General features: G+C 43.1%; 1 protein-coding gene across 1 annotated transcript in view; it reads left to right on the forward strand.

Moving 5' to 3' along the window:
* The first annotated feature begins 783 nt into the window (after positions 1–783).
* CHRM2 (cholinergic receptor muscarinic 2) overlaps positions 784–16751 on the forward strand; it is an 82252-nt gene continuing 66284 nt past the window's right edge. Inside the window, exon 1 of the mRNA XM_039708259.1 lies at positions 784–949. The gene's annotated coding sequence lies outside the window, so the exon portion shown is untranslated. The remainder of the gene's footprint in view (positions 950–16751) is intronic.

The following is a 16751-nucleotide window of genomic DNA, read 5'->3' on the forward strand; positions in this document are numbered from 1 at the left end:
CCAACCAAAAAAAAAAAAAGTAGTTCTGATGTGCAAATTGTAGATAAAGACTTGTGATGAGAAAGAGGGGAGTGCCTGATGAGGAAGACGGGAGAGTGTGTTGAGAGATAACAAGAACCAGTAATTTCTATTCAGCAAAGCCACCAAATCAGAGAGCAGTGCGATCTTATTGGAGGAGAGCCTTCAACGGCAACTAATCCTGTCATATTGAAAGAAAATTGTAAATGTTCTCTGCAGAAATTGCCTTCCCATTGCAGCTAATCGAGCCCACTTGGCGCTCACACACATCACACACCCCTGCACACCCCTCCGGGCGGTCAGCGAGCGGACCCACAGCCGCAGCACCCGACAAGGACATTCACCCGAGATGCTCACCTAGGCACCCTGCTTCCCTCGCTCGCCACCAGCCCAGCGAGAGCGGCAGCTTACCCTCATTTCCCCACCAGCTCTGGGGGAAGTGCAAATTATTACCGGCTCACTCACGAGTCCCGGCTTCACCTGTTTTTAATTACTCCAGTTTTGTCTAAACCTTTAAGTCAGGTTCGATAGCACTATTGCTCTGTTTTCTTTTTAATTTTTTTTTTTTAAGCTCAGCTTGGCTGAACTGAAGCAGCGACTCCCGAGGGTGTGTGTGTATATGTGTGTGCCTGTGGGTGTGGGAGGGCGAGAGGGAGCGAGAGACAAAAACTCCATCAGCCCGGACAATGCCACCTCTTGTTTAGAGCTTCCAACCTGTTATTCTTTCCCCCCACTATCACGGTACCAAGTGATCTGTATTTCCCCCAGCCCAACCCCCCTCCCTCCTCGTGGAAGATATGGAAGAGGAAGATAAAGCCGCTGGCTGCGGGCGCTGACGGCGCGCAGCCCGCATGCCTCTGCCGCCACAGCCGCCGCTCCAGCGAGCCGCTTGCAGCGGGATGAGATGCAACTTCTGCTAATTGGATCACAGGTAGGAAAGCTTTGCCTTTTACTGACGTTTCCTCTCTCTCTTTCTCTCCTCTTTTTTTTCCCCCTTTTTTCTTTCCATCTTCTTTTTTTTGTCCTTTTTTTTTTTTTCTCTTGGCTTTTCTTTCACGTCCTCTACCCTCCGCCCCTTCTTCGCTGCACCTAGGATTTCATCCGCTGCTGTCATAGGAAAGCTCCCGCCAAGGAAATAATGTCTAAGAAACGAGCTTTTGCTTCCTGGCAGAAGAAGCAGAACAGACCATAGGGAAACTTTTGCTGAATGGGTCACAGCTGAGCGGGCCACCGGTGAGAGGCAGCGAGAGGAGATTAGGCAAAGCGATTGTCCCCAACACAGAGCCCTTCTCTGTCGCCTTTCAGTTGCGATATTAATCCCAGAACCGAGCCTATCATGGTAGAGCGGGAGAGACACAGTAGCCTGATTTAGAGAAACCTTCACATTTTTCAAGCGCTGTACACAGAGGGTTTTATTACAAAAGCTACATTCCGACACAGGTTCATCCCCCGGGCTACCGTTCCCAAATCTCGCTGTGACATGTTTGTCGACGACTCCTGCAAAATGTCACCGGCAGCGGGGAGCGGAGCCTGCCCGCGGTGCGCGCTCGCTGTCGGGCGGGCGGGAAGGGATCCCGGCCCTGCGGGACCAGGAGGGATGCGGGGTACCGGGGAGGGAGCGCCGCCGTGCCGGCGCGGTCCCTCGGCCCCAGAATGCCTGCTGTGCCCGGGAGCAGCTCCTGCTCCCGCTGCCTCTGCCTCGTCTCTCACGTCCTGCTCGGGGAGGGGAGCGCGGGCTCGGGGCGCCGCCGGAGGTGGGAAGGGTCTGGGCTTTCCCGGCTCATTTCCGGCCCGCTTCCCCGCATCCTTGCCCTGGGCTCTTCTCCCCGGAGCAGGAAGCAGGGTGCTGCGGAAAAGGATGCTCCGGGGCCGGGTCCGGCTCGTCCCTCTGCCCCGGTAGGGCTGAATCGGTCCCGGCCGTGCCTCCGGGTTCCCTTTCCTTTCGCCCATGCCGCCACCATGGGGTGCTTAGGGCCACAAGGAGCGAGCTGACACTTTGAGAGGGAGCTCAGATCAAGCTGTGGGAGAAAAATTACCTCCCAGAAACAGCGCTGGCGTATCGAGGTCCTGATGCAGCCCCACAGCAAGGCTGTATCCGGGGCTCTGAAGGGACAAAGTGCTTTCTGATTCTTCTCAGGCAAAAGCCGATTCTGACCATCCCTCCAGCTAGGGCACTTCTCCTGGCTTTGCGCCTTCCCACCAGCCTGCCCCGTGGCAGGCTTGGCGGCTGCCCCAACACCAGGGTGATGGGGGAAGGCAGGCTGGAAACTCCTCTGCTCGTCCCCTGCATGGCACCGAGCCGGAGGGCCCTGATGCCAGGTGCTCCTGGAGAATGGCTGTGTCTGCTGCCAGCTCTGAGGGCTGGTAACTCATCCCCACCGGCCCATGGGTGAGCCCTAACCCCTTCACTGGGTGAAGAACAAGGGACGCTTCTTCCCACCCCTGTAAGATTGTTTATTATTACGATTTTGATTTGCTAAAGTTCCTCCCAGGTCAAGGAGATGACTTTATTTCCAGCTGGAAATTCTTGTTGCAAATCTAGCCAGAATGACATCTATTCCCACGTTTATGTATCAACCAGTGTGTTGGCACACACTGGCTTGTTCTTGTCCCTTAAGGAAGATATTCTCTTTGCAGAAAGAAAAAGGCAAGGACAAAAAAAGAAGGTCTAACCTCTGCTTGACAGCCTGTTCATGCAGCTATCTGGAGGGCAAAGAAAATCCACAAAGTATAAAAAAGGTGTGGAAGTAAGGAAGGAAGGAAGTAAAAAAGGAAGGTTAATACAGGAGAGCAGAAGTATGAATGCTGTCTGCCTTTATGGTATTGCATCACTTGCAATCACAACCCCTGTCTGAATACACAGCAGCTTTGATTGTGTGGTTTATAACACCAGCCGCTCTCGGTGATTCATCTGTAAACCTCTCTAAGCTACACAGAATACACTTCCTCTTTCCTTTAGAATCTCTTGGAGTGTAAGTTTGGTTGAACTTCCCCTCTGCAGGAACCTGGACTGTTTGCTTTTGCACCAGGAGAGTGAGAAGTGCAGTAATCTCACTGGTTTGTTGTGCCCCACTGAGTTGCCCCCTCCATTCCCTCCCTCAGCACTCTGATTTCTGCATTGTAGTCCCTTGGGAACAGGGCACAGTATATGGGGAAGGGAGGGTGTCTAGGATGTCCCCAACTTGTTTTGGATGGAAGGCAAAATTATGAAAAGGAGAGGTCATTTCTTTCTCCCATCCATGCCAAAATCCCATCCAGGATTTTGAGTGGTATCCTCAATGCAAATGGTTGTAACTCTGCATCTGGGCAGAGCTCAGGGAGACCTGGACCATGTGTGATCAAGAATGTCCTAAGGAGATGGAAGGCACTGTGCTCTGTCATCACCCAGGATGGAGGCACAGACACTGAAAGGAGAAAACTGAGGCCATCAGTTAAAAACAGAATCTATAAATAAAACTTTTTTTCTTCCTAGGTGTTCAGCCCAGTGCCCACTGCCACTTTGGTTGTCACCTCTGGGCTGAATACCTGTGTGTGTGTCATGGTTCTCAGCTACTCAAAATGCTTGGCTCTTTCAGCCCATTTGGTGTCTCATTCAAAAGTCTTTTGAGGACACCTACTATGAAAACCCTCACTGCTGTTAATATAATCCCAGGAGGTTGCTCTGTTGCACTTCACTCCTGTAACCCACTCACCCATTCACCCAGCTTTCTCTTCTCCACTAATATCATGACCTACATGCAAAGGACTTATTTTCTGGTCCCGTTTCCATAGCAATGCAGCATGGGGAACTCAGACAAACCAGTAGTAATGAAGCCAATTCCTCTTCTGTGAAATCAAGACCTCTTTGAAAGTTGAGTTCAGTTTAAGGCAAAGTCGGAAGCCGTGGAGAGTTTTATTTCAATCCCAGAGCCCAGATCTCCGCGCCCTCTAGTGCCAGAGGTAGGCGAGGAAGAGCATCCCCGGGACACACACAATGTCCCAGGAATGTGAGGCATCATAGCCAACAACAGCACAGGGAGACAAGCAAGTAGTATGCGAAAAGGGCATTCTTCCATTCTTCCAGCGTCTGTTGCCAATCAGATCTTCCCCCTTCTAAATCCTAAACTGAAAAAATGACAGATAGTGTTCAGCTGATTCAGCTGATCCTGGTTTGGTCACTCAGATATTATGGCTTGGGTGGGTTAAACTGTGGAATAAAAAGTGGGAAGGAAGTGAAGCTGGGAAGCTCAGACTAAGTCTGACCATCTTTTCCGGAAATTTTGGATCTCTCCGGCTTTGAGCTTTGCAGCTTGAAGCAACTCTCAGCTAATTCTGAGAGATTTGGAGGCACAGAAGAGGATTACTCACTTGTGAAACTGCTGCCATGACCTGGCTGTTTAGGTGGGTGGATGGGATAGGCAACAGTAATCAGGCTAGGGGAAGCTGAAGGGGTTTAGATGCAGCTCATATGAATGATAGGGATAACTTTTCCACAAATGCTTGTAGCCTTAAATCTTAAAAAGCTTAAAATTTATGCTGTTATTTAATGTATGGTAGCATTAAATTGTGTGATAACTTTCCAAGCCCTGTTAAACCCATCTTAGAGATTCCCATCTCTAAGAACCAGGCTGCAGAACAAGCCAAGCACTGAGAGCTCCTGTAGCTAAATGAGACTCCACACACACCACCTACCCCTCTTTTCCAGTTTCTATATTTTGGCAAAGGTAGCTTTCAGTTTTGCCAGGGTCTCCACAGCTTTTCCTGTGTCAGAGCTGCCCAAAAAATACAGTTCCCTACTTGCTTGTCCACATCCCACCAGCTGACTGCCAAACACCTGTGCCTAGCAGATTGCATTCCCTCGCTCTCCATATTTAATCAAGGAGGGATCCCTTGCTGAATTATCTCACCACCTTCCTTCACTTTCCTGATTGAAGTGAGCAGAATTAAGAGTTGAGACCACTCCTGAAGTTGCATTAAAGGGCTGCTTCCTTTTCCTATACACAGTGAGCTTGCTGCTATGTAAAAATTCTTTAGGCTGTGGACTGCCTGTTGTTTTGGACTGCCTATCCTACCTTATAGTCTATATTATTACCTATGTCTAACACCATCTATTCCCTATAGAAAGGGCTATATATCAGCAGGTCTCCCAAAAAATAATTTCATATAACAAAATTTGTAGTTCCAGGAGGATAGGATAGGGTGAAGTGAGTTTCATTTAATTTCCATCAAGCACTTCCTAGAGAATGCTTGTCAATGCCACTAAGACGTGCAATGGGATTTCAGTAGTCCACGTGCTTCATGTATTTGTTTTTAAGGATATGATACAGATTAAATGAAACCACATTTAAGGCCAGCTGTTTTGCTGAGTCTTCTGCATGTTTTCTGCTTGACAAGATGATTCTTTGGTTCCCGTCATTCCAGTATTTCTTGAGACTACATGGGCTAGATTTTGATCTTAATTACATTCTTTCAAATCAGGGGGGCCTCCAGTGATTTTAATTGCGTCTGGTTTATTCTGGTGCAATTGAACTGAGAATTTGACTTTACAGAAACATAGCAAGTATTGTAATTAGAATATGCCAGTGTTTTGACAACTGTTTATGGAACAGCTCTGTTTCATCATGCTCTGGTGAAAGGGAAATGCAATGTGATAATGGGCACTGGGAATAGCACGGGGCACCTCTAGCAGTGATGGCAATAAAGATCTCTGTGAGAAGCCACAACAAAAATAGGCGAGAAATTCTGTAAATCCACATTTCCCAGGGTTTCCCTCAAGCTCTTAGAAAAGCTCTGAGTAAACTGTGGGCATGCGTGGGTTTTCTTAGTTTTTTGGTTTCTTGTGTTTTACGGTTTGGTGTTTGGTTTTGTTTGGGGTATTTTGGCTTTTTTTGAGAGAGATATAATGAGACAAAAATATCTCCATAGGTCTTTCTTCTGAATCATTGTCAAAATTAGTGTTGGAAACCAAGGTGATAAAACAAACCTAGTAATTTAAAAGAATTTTCTTGCTTAGTGATTTCTCTGGCTTGGGACTGTCAGGTAGCCTGAATGTATAAAGATCTCTATTTCTGTGCAGATAGGATGATCTTCAAACATGAAGATTAGATCCTTCTCTTTTGTAATCCATTTCACCTTGTGAGAAAGTAAAATTAGCAAAAAATATACAGGGGGAAAATAAGTTTCTGATATAGACCATAGCATTTTCATAGATTCCTGAGAAATTTTCTCTCAGCTTTGCAATGAATTACTGATGTCTATTTTAAACTCATCTGTCTCATGCTCAGTCAATTAGAAAACAGAGCAGTCATATATTGAAAATTATTCATAACGTTGTTCATGAGTAATGGCAACAAGCTTATTCTGCTATTATTTCTGAAATCCTTTAAAGCAAGCCAGTGACCAATGATTTATTCATGAAAATATTCACACATTTCAAAAGTTTCATGAATGTTAGCATGAATAATTAAGAGAATTTGTGTTATTTGTTCTCATTGCTCATTATTTTCCTATTCAAAAAGGCATCAGTCATCCACTTAGAGAGCATTAGAACATAATGATTACAGCATTGGATCAGAAAGGTGTTTTGTCTCATCCTGTAGGGTGTTTTGATCAATGTTGGTTACCAAAAAGGCAGGTGTAGTGAATGCTGCCCTAGATATCTGCACTGCCCTCAGGTAAAAGGTTTTTATACCCATCAGCTTGGGTTTGCTCTCTACCCAGAGATCTTTTCCAAATGACAAAAAGATCTACTCACCTCCCTCCCCTGATGGAAACCTCTAGAGATTTTAGACAAGCTGCAGATGTACTCACTGGCCAGATAAGCAACTAATCCGGTTTTGCCTCCCAGTGAGTTCAGTGCCTTAGTGATAACATGTAGCAGGGAATTCAGTAGGTTAATGAAATATTTTCTTTGGAAAATCATATTCCAGACCTTCCTAACTTTTGACCTATTTAAATTAGTTGTCTTTCAGTGTTATTGATACCTCTCTGTTATATTAAATGAAAAGACCAACTCGAACAGCTAGTTCATTGTATAGGTGCCACTTATTTAATCCATCATAAGAGAAGAAAAGAACAATAAAGTAATTTTCATTTTAACACCTCTTACTCCTCCCATGCTAATGAAAGTTTTGATTTGTCTGTTTGGTTTGGGCTTCTTTTTTTTTTCTGACCACTTCTGTAATAGGGCAGAACAGGGTTGTTCGCTGTAATGCCATCATGAGCGGCCACAGCTGGCTTAGAATCCAGAAAGGCTTCCAAATATTTCACTCCACCTGTGACTGTTCTGCCTCAGCCAATGTTAATTTCCATTAGCTACCCAAATGTTAGGTTCTCCCAACTTAATTAACGTACTATGAAATACTTCAATCCTTATTCTCTCTTTCTAAGACCAATAATTTCAGTAAAGAAGTTCTAAGTTCTTGGACAACCTGGCTGTTAATATTTTGCTGTGAAAAAGGATCACTCATATGTAGCTTCTGTTTTCTCTTTCTTAACCAGCTTCCAGCTTGTAATAATAATTTATCTATTCTATCACAACTTAAATTTGTCAAAGAATTTAATGCAATATATAAATACCTATATATGTAGACTTGTCAGGTTGGTTTTCTTGGTCTTTTATCTTGACGCTTCAAAGAACATATATAAGACAACATATTTTTTTTTAGAAAAAGCTATGATATTTTTTTATCCTCTCCTGTATGTAAATCTAGTTTTTGTTAGTTTCAATCAAGGTGTAAGTAGAATGAGGCTTTTCAGTCCATAATATCTAAGATTAATTCTGCGCCTGTCCTAAAGATAGGCATGCTTGTTGCTACCCTCCTGTCCTTCTGCAGCGTATCTGACTCCAGCGACAACTTGCATATTTTTGCTATCAGCGCAGCCACTTCAATTTCAAATGCTTTCCAAAACCTTGCATATATAGCCATGAGGTCCTTTTGATATGCTTCTGTTTAGTTTATCAATTTGTTCCAATGTTTCCCCTTTCATAGTTTCACGTTCTGACAGCTCATGTGCTTTCTTGTCTTGAAAAAAATTAAATGGATATCGACACTGCATTATTTGCAGAGAAGATTTAACCAAAAAAAAAATTCAGTACCTCTGCAAAGTCCTTTTCCTCATTAATTATTCCAAATAGTCCCTTGATGTGCAACAGATCCCACTGGTTCCCTCCTAAACTGGTTGAATTTAAGACCTTTGAGGAATGTCCTGCAGTTCTCCTCTCTGCACACACCCCCACCAGCTCTTGTCAGTTTGTGCATCCTCAGTCCTCTTCATTTACTACTGACATTTTGTTTGTGTTTTATTTTAACTCCCTCCCTTAGCCATGGGCTTCACCAGAGATGAAGTGTCATTTCCACAAATGTGGCACCTTGGCTCAAACAACTTCTTGGACCTTAACATTTCACAATAACTTTTTCTCTGTCTTACATTCCAGTTTGCTTTCTGCATGACCTCACTAAATCAGAAACTGTCTGTTGTTTTAAATCCATGGATTTCACTTTCTCTTTCATTCTTTGTTTTTTTTATTTATTTTTAGTTTCATTTATTTCTGCCTTCAGTACTTTTTAAGCAGTTCACTAATTATAAGCAGTTTGTCTTGCGCTCTTAATGCAGTAATAAGTTTATTATTTTTCAGTGTTTTGGCTGCATCATGTCTTCAGCTATTTATTTAAGAGCACCTGCTCCTATGTTCTCCACTTATTCTAGAAATCACTTAGGAATTGATGGGGTTTTTTAATCTGTTTGTACCAGTTGTTTTACCAACATACAGGTGGGTGGACTCACCAATGGTTACCATTTTATTAGACTTTCATATTTCTTTGATTTCTCTCCATAATGACCCTTTGAATACCCCAGACATTTCCTGGAATAAGGGTGCAAGTGCTTTGTGCAAGCATCAGGGTTGAAGTAGGGAGGATATTTTTTCACTTAGAACACTGGACTGAGACCAAGTTGATCACAGATAAGCTCCTGACCAGGCAACCCACCTGCTGCATGATTTTTGACACATTCCTATGGCGTGACACAAAGCCTGCTGAGGTCAGAGACCAACACTTGTTACCTTGGGGAGGCTTTGGTTTGGCATCCTGAGGCAGGGACAATAATTCTTCCTGGTCCCATGACAGTGTTGTAGGGATTTGCTTCCCACAGATTGTCAGATAGAGAAGTTCAGCTGTGTTACTGGCAAATGAAAAAAAGGAACAGACAGATCCATACACAGGGGTTTTCTTTGCACTGGAGTGTTGGAAAATTGAGCCTTTAGGAGATGCTGACTGGGAAAGTTTCTGTTCAGGAAAGGAGGATAAGCAAAAAAGTTCGGTATCCGTCAAACAAAAAGGGACTGAAGCTGCAAATGCTCCAGATCTTGGTGAGAAGTAAAAAAGAGATCCTTTCTCTTCAGTTGCTTTTCCATGCTCAAACTGATCCCCTGATCCATTACTGGCCTCTTTCACCCACACTAATTTCACTTTTCTAGCTGTGTATATTCAGCTGATGAAAGCTGTCAGCGCACGAGTGACATGAAAGGAGAGGCCATCACCAAAGAAAGTGCTATATTTAACCTGGCAATGTCATGCCTTCTCAGTATGACCTTGAGCCCTAGCACTGAGAATTGAAAGAGGGAATCTTGGTTGTGAAGTTTGTTCCTTTAGCCAAACATAGAAGGCTCTTAAATATGAGGGAAAGTGGGGCAGAAGGAAGGTAAAATAAGTTATCATTCTGGTTTTGACATTTGTGATAGCCAGCACACTTACTGCCACTAGAAGGAAAGAACACATGAAGGGCTCACTGTTAAATTCTCATTAAAAATGTCTGTTTGATGTCTGCTACTCATTTTCACAATCTGATCCACTGAGAGTAAATGTAGGGATTTTTACTGAAAGGTTTTGACATCAGAAGCAGTTTCGTGCAAGAAATATCCTACTTTTATTAATTATTTTGCTATGTGCTTCAGTAAAGGAAAAAAAAAATCCCAAAAGCACACAATTGGAAAAAAAAAATTAAGGAAAGAAAAAAGAAAGAAGATGAACAAAAGCATTTGTTATGTTTTGTCTGAAGAAAGCCTGTAACTATCTCTCTCCCTTTCTTTAGCAAAGAGTGAGACTGTTTATCTCCTACTTTGAAGCACAAGTGAATGCAAAATATCAGGTTTAAAAAAGCCCAGGTAAGTCAGGCATTGCCATCCTTTCTGAATGACAGATCTGACAATTAATATTCTTCAATTCCTCTTAAAAATCAAAGTGGGGTGTGGAAATGACACACAGCTAAAAATATGAGGAGTCATTTTCTTGTTAGTCCTTTCAGAAAGTAGGGACAAAGGCTGAGTTCCTGGTTTCACCACAGGTTGCTGACAAGGCCTTGGACAAACTCAGCAACCTCCTGTACCTCAGCTTCTAACATGGAAATAGTATAAAATAACATTTTCATTCTCACAAGCTTTGTCTGCTCTTCCTGTTTAGATTTTTAAAGTGTTTGGCAGCATTTCTGGAACAGCCAGCACTAAACTTGCCCTTAAACATACCTAAATTTGGGCATCCATAGAAAGAAATGAATGATATATTATCTTTCAAATATTCAGCTTCTTTTTATTCCATGTGCAAATTACCTAATAACATGGGCCTTTGGAAAGTAAGAGCCTTTCCACTGACCCCTGGTGTTGCTGGCACAGGCAGCTATACATGGGATGGTATACCAGTTTATGCTGGGGTGGTAGCACCACTGTGTGCCCGTTCCCTTTGCTGCCACACACTTCTGAGAGAGAAAAGTGGGAACTCTGGCTTAGGGAGAGCTGCTTTTGCAGCCACAGTCATCAGGTGTGAGCCCTCTTCTTTGGACAACGCTCAGCCTGCTTTACTTTTTCTGCTCACCAGAAATTTTTTGTGCTTCTTATCTGGGTTCTTACTAAAACTACTACAAGACACTTTGAAAAGTTGCCCTGAGGGAAAGGCAGATGAAAAGCTGCAGAGAGAAAGCACTTAGCCCCATAAACCAGCAGCAGCAGTATTTACCCAATTTGGGGATATAGTGGCAGCTCTTCAGGGAGAGTCATTGGCTGCTGTGGACAAAATGTGCAGTTTCTAAAGACTCAGTCCTACTGAAGACTGTCTGAATCACCCTTTCCTGGGGCACAGGCAGGCTGGGCATTTTCTCCCAAGGGCGATCTTCTGGCCATCAGCATGTTCTGTGATGCTATGACTTGAATGAGAATGAGCCCCTTGACCTCCCTGCACCTTTCTTTTCTCCACTGTTTAAGAGTGGGAACATCAAGTTTCCTCTGTGCAGGTCGGTGGACAGGACCAGCTGAAGGCACCTTGATTTTGTGACAGCATAACAAATGCCTACAGCACAACAGCAAAGGAAAAATGCATCCTCTGCATTTTCTGATATTCCTTGGATACTAAGTTAAAGTTGAGTCAGCTGGGAGGTTCAGAGACTTCTGATTGCACTTCTCAGTGGGTGAAAAGCTCTCAGTTTAACTTTTATTCCAGTTTGAGTAGATGCAGCAAACAAAAAGGTCTTGAGTCCTTACCTTCAAGGTGTCAGGAAACTGTGGTTAAATCTATTTCCTAAGCCTCTGGCAGTGGTGTTAACGCAATGCAATGAAAAAACAAGGAAAAAAGCCCAGGAGAGCTCTCACTTTTTAAAAATTTTTCTTTAATAATTTATTTATTTCACAAGAATAGCTCCAGATCAACATTGTATTCATTGCACATTATTGCTTCTTAAACAAAGGAACAAAATTAAAAGCACAACAACCAGAAAGAAAGAATTTTTTTTGCAGCTGAAGACATAGAGAAGAGATGATAACTAAATAAAGAGGAATCACTTGCTTATTTTGAAGGTCTACGAAGACCTCATGGTTAGGGATCACAGCAACATTTTTTTGTTGTGCTAACACCCTCATCTCTTCAGCCTCCTGTTCTCTGCCATGAAGCCAGTTCCTGCACTGCAGTGTTAAGGAGTAATTATCACCCTTTCCTGTGTAATGATTAGTTATTGTACAGGCCACCCAGAAGCCTCCTGTGGTCGTCATGCCAACTCTCTCCCCCAGTCTACTTTGACCTGCTCTTTGCTGCAGTGGCCAGCCACAGGTGGGGTCTGGGGGGGATCCAGGCTGTGCACAGCCCAGCCTGGTTTCACAGCACCCCGGACACTGAAAGGGCACACAGCATCGCCGAGTGAGTACAGACACAGGGATTTTAAAGGCTGCTGTCTCTTGCTCAGCCTGTGTTCCGTGCCGTGATGCGAGAGGATTAGAATGTGTGCAGAGTGCCAGGCCTCTTGCTGCTCTGCTGTGAGCCGCTCTGGGTGCGCTCGGAGCGCAGCCTCGGAAGGAGCCTCATCCAGGCCCTGGCAGCTGGCAGCACCTCTGCTCTGACACCAGGGCCTGACAAGCTGGGGCTTGGTGGGTGTTTATGAGGCAGGCATGAAAGCAGGAGGAGAAGTGCTAAAGGAAGGCAGCACCTCAGGGTACTCAGATGCACTTCTTTGCTCTGGTAGGAGCCAAGGTGTGTTTCCAGCTACCCCTCCGTGCTGCTAAGATGTCAGTCCTTTTCGGTGGTGGAATCGATTAGCTAGAAAGTGAGAACATCACTGTCTGCTTTAAAGTGGTGGGCATGTCTCACCAGGGAAGAGCAAGGAGGACTGCATGTTGTCTGATCTCCCACCATTCCTTAAACTCTGAACTGAATTGCGCAGTGAGGAAAATGAGAGATGATCTTTGCTTAGATAAGCATTCTCAATTAACAAAACAATGACACAGCTATTTGTGTTCCTGTAGGAAATTGTCATATGGCCTAGGGTGCAGTCCTGAAGGCTGAATGGTGCAGGAGCAGAACCAGCTCCCTCAGCTCAGGAATACCTGGGATTTGATATAATACCTATTTTTTTTTTCTCTTGCTGCTTGCTACAGTCTTTCAAGGGCAAAAGAAAAAAAAATTCTGAAAAAACCCCTCCATAATCTCCACAACAGAGTACACGCAGTTGCTTTTATCACTATTTATACATAGATGATTGTACTATCTTCCACACAGTGAGGAATGAAAGGATTAATTGGGGAAATAATCTGAAAATCAAATACTTCTTTCCTTGATGTTTTTTAAAAGGATAGATTTTGCCAAAGCTGTCCCACGTTTATTTTTAATAATCTATTATTACTTTAATTAAACATCTAACTGAAGAGAGCAAAATTTTTACAAAATTTATTATTGTATGGAAAGCAATGCTCTGTTTTGGATTGGGAGAAGATAGAGGAAACCTCCTCTCTTTGGTCTACATCCAGCAGACTGAAAACGGAGAAATCTTCTGTTCAGCTTCCTTTTTACTCCTCCACTCTCCACACTCCTCTTCCTTCCAACATGCACGTCTCATCACTCTTTTCAAAGACACAGCCTTGTCAGTCACAAAATGACTTTGTCTGCTGTTTGAGTCTTTGAGTCAATGAGTTATGATCACCTATCCAGCCCCATTCACACACAGAGCTACTGATTTTCTTGGTTTTGCACATTCACTGCAGGAGCACGTCTCTGTTTTGGGCAGTTTGCAGTCTGTCCCTTCTGTGGGGTTATCTGGCTGTTATCTCTGTCCTCAGCCTAAGGAAGAGAGGGCAGGACACAAAAAGTTGTTAGGCTTGTGAGAAAACTTGTGTCTTCCCAATAGCCTCAAAGAGGGCTGTGTGAAGATGGGCTTTTCTGAGCACAGACATTCCCTCAGTCTGGGTCTCATCAGTCACTGGTCTCATCAGACAGCTGACGCTTTCTTTTGCTTTCAGATCACTGAAAATAAAATGACCTATGCTGAACAATATGTTAATTGTCATTAATTTGTCCACTGGATATTCCCCCCCTTTATTTTAAATTGTACATCTGCAAGTGTGCTGGCTAAGCTTCACAGTCTGATTAGTAGTTTCAATTATTATGTCAAGGCCAAGAGATTCTTTAAAGCTTTTCACATTCAGTATTGAGAACTTGGTACTTTTGGTGTGTGACTGCTCACTTAACACATGTGAACCAGCTTCCCACCTCTAAATTAATGGCCTGATATCTCTAAGCAGAAGCTGAAGGTGCTCTAGACAGGCTGGACCACAGCTGCTCCCTTTTGCTCCAGGAAGGGCTCCAGAGCAGCACAGCTGAAGGGAGAGATGGCAAACCAGAAATATCTTGGAGAAAAGACAAAACCAAAGGCATGGGCTGTTCAGCAGGGGTTGTATTTATTGTTCCTTTCCCCGCTTCAGATAATTATTGCAAATCACTGGTGGCTGACTCTATACCTCAGACAGTTCTTGATCACATCTTGCAGAAGGATCTTTTGGTTCAATGCCTGTGAACATAACACTGATCTGTTATGATTTAGCATCATTTTGCACCATCCACTTGTCTTTTTAAAGGCAAGTGCCTTTAAAGAGATATTAAACTGCAGGTCTACACTGTGGGTAGCAGTAGAAACTCCCTTTGGGCACGTTTTCCTTGAGTACACCAGGACTGCTTCCACACAAGACAGAAACTCTGCTGCATCTCCTCCATCCTGGAAGTGGCACAGAGTTCAGTCCACTCCAAAAGTGCAAACCTGGTTGGCCATGTGTGTCCCAAGGAAAATGTGTGATCTTAAAATAGACTTGGCTTCCCTGGGGAGTTAATTTTTGTGTCATGGTCTCCTTCACTTTGGCATTGGCTGCTCCATCATCCTCTTTCTTGAAAGCTTTGCAAAAACTTGCACAGCAAGTAAAGGGATTCCTGTCTTATGACATTTCTGCTGCTTTAGAACTGCCTTTTTTTATACTACCTGCTGTCTCTTCAGTTCACTTTAAGATTGTGGCAACTGCTCTTTTTTTTGCTTTGTGTAGTATTTCACCACTGAACAGACACCCCAGAAATGTTTGTCACATCAACTGCTCCATACTGTCAGTGATAGTCCCTGGATCTGGCACAAAATACTAAAGGAATGAAGTAGTATCTAGTCTGAGCAAAGACTGCAAAATCTTTCATTAACTTTTCACCCACATTTGTTAGCATCTCCTCTTTTACACATAAAACCTGTTCACACATGTTGAAAATACAGGCCAGCACGTTTGAAAGTGTTTGCAAAGTATGTTTTTCTCAGTCACTTTCTTACTCTTAGGCAGCAGAATATAGACAGTTGCTGAACTAAGAAATGTAATGCATTTTTAAGAAGTATTGGTTAATCATGTGGAAATAGACATCATTCTTAAGTATGATTAAAATTACTAGTGGTATAAGACCTCATGTGCCTGATTTTACATTGATTACTGAGGTCAGAGAAGTATCCTTCCACTTAATAAAAGGCTGTTGATTATTGAGAAAATTGATTTTCAAAGAATTAAATATAACTACTATATTATTTTATTATAGTATTATTTATTTACTACATAAATTCTTATAATTTTTATACATATATATACACACATATATAAAAAAGTCAACTTGTGATTGCTATACTCTTGAATAGGGGCATCAGGGATGTCTGCCTACTTGGAAGTTCTTATGTTTCAAAAATGTCTCAGAGCCATGAAAAAAAATGCCCAAAAAGAGCATGGGAGACTCACAGGGCCCCAGGGACCTGTAAATAGACAAACAAGTGTGATAACTGGCAGGGTTAGATAAATTCTATTTGAGACGTCACTTCTAAAGAGTCTGTTCTTCATTTGTTGCACTTTGTTAGCAAAGCAGAGCTTCTAGAAATCTATTTCAATGCATCAGAGTAAACAAAGGCAGCAGGAAGAATAAATGTGTTCTGTCTAGTCTCATGCTGATGCCAAGGGGCCAGAACCCAGATGTCCTGACCCTGAGTTCAGCACCATGCTCTTATTATTGGACTATAATTTTACATGGAGCTTTCTTTCTTTTATTTTTTTTCCCCAGAGTGTTGGGGGGTGGTGGTACATTGTATTTGTTCACATCAGGCAAGACTGAAGCAAAAATATTATGTATAATTAGAGAGCAAGGCAGGCTCATACGTCACCCATCAGCATTGTCTAATGGCTGGTATTATTCTCTGTTCTTCCTCACCCTCATGTCACTGCTGCCTCTCTTTCCACCTCGAAGGCTTAACCCCTCCTTCCTCTGACAGGGTGTACAATAGCCAGAGCAGTATAAATCAAAGCCTAGAATCAGGGGAATTAGAACAGATTGGAAGTGCCAGTTCCTCAAGAAGGAAAAGAACGAAACAGGGCGGCAGGAGATCAGAAGAGTGATTGCAGCTTCATTACAAGGGCTGCTCTACCGTCGCTACAGGTTATTGCCTGTCACAAACTGTTTTTATTTGCCAGCTCCTGACTGGTGAAGATCTTGATCTGAAATAAATACCAGCCATCCACTTATTTTATAAATCTCCTTGCTTGTGATCACATTTAATATTTACTTGCCATCACTTTTTTCAAGTAAAATCTGATTTTGTACTTTTGGTATCTTTATTGTAAGGCAGCAGCAGAGAGGTTGAGAATTACAGAGGAGCTTTTACAGGTCCATGCTGCAGTGGCACGGAGGGGGAATGAACTCAGGCAGATCAAAAGGCTGGATAAACTGTGATGGGGCTTTCATGCAGTGCACTCAACATAAACTGCTTCCTTAATCAAGTCTGGACATTAATCATACAAGTGGTCAAAATACTGCAATACTGAATTTTTAAAGCTTTCTTTCATTGATTTACTTACTAGTTAAAAGAAAGAAAGAAAGAAAGAAAAAAACACATACAAGGAACCCTCAAAAAAAAAATAAAAAATCTTGTTCCCAGCAATT

Source organism: Passer montanus, unplaced genomic scaffold (assembly GCF_014805655.1).
Source record: "Passer montanus isolate IOZ18808 unplaced genomic scaffold, ASM1480565v1 scaffold20, whole genome shotgun sequence".
Lineage (NCBI taxonomy): Eukaryota > Metazoa > Chordata > Aves > Passeriformes > Passeridae > Passer > Passer montanus.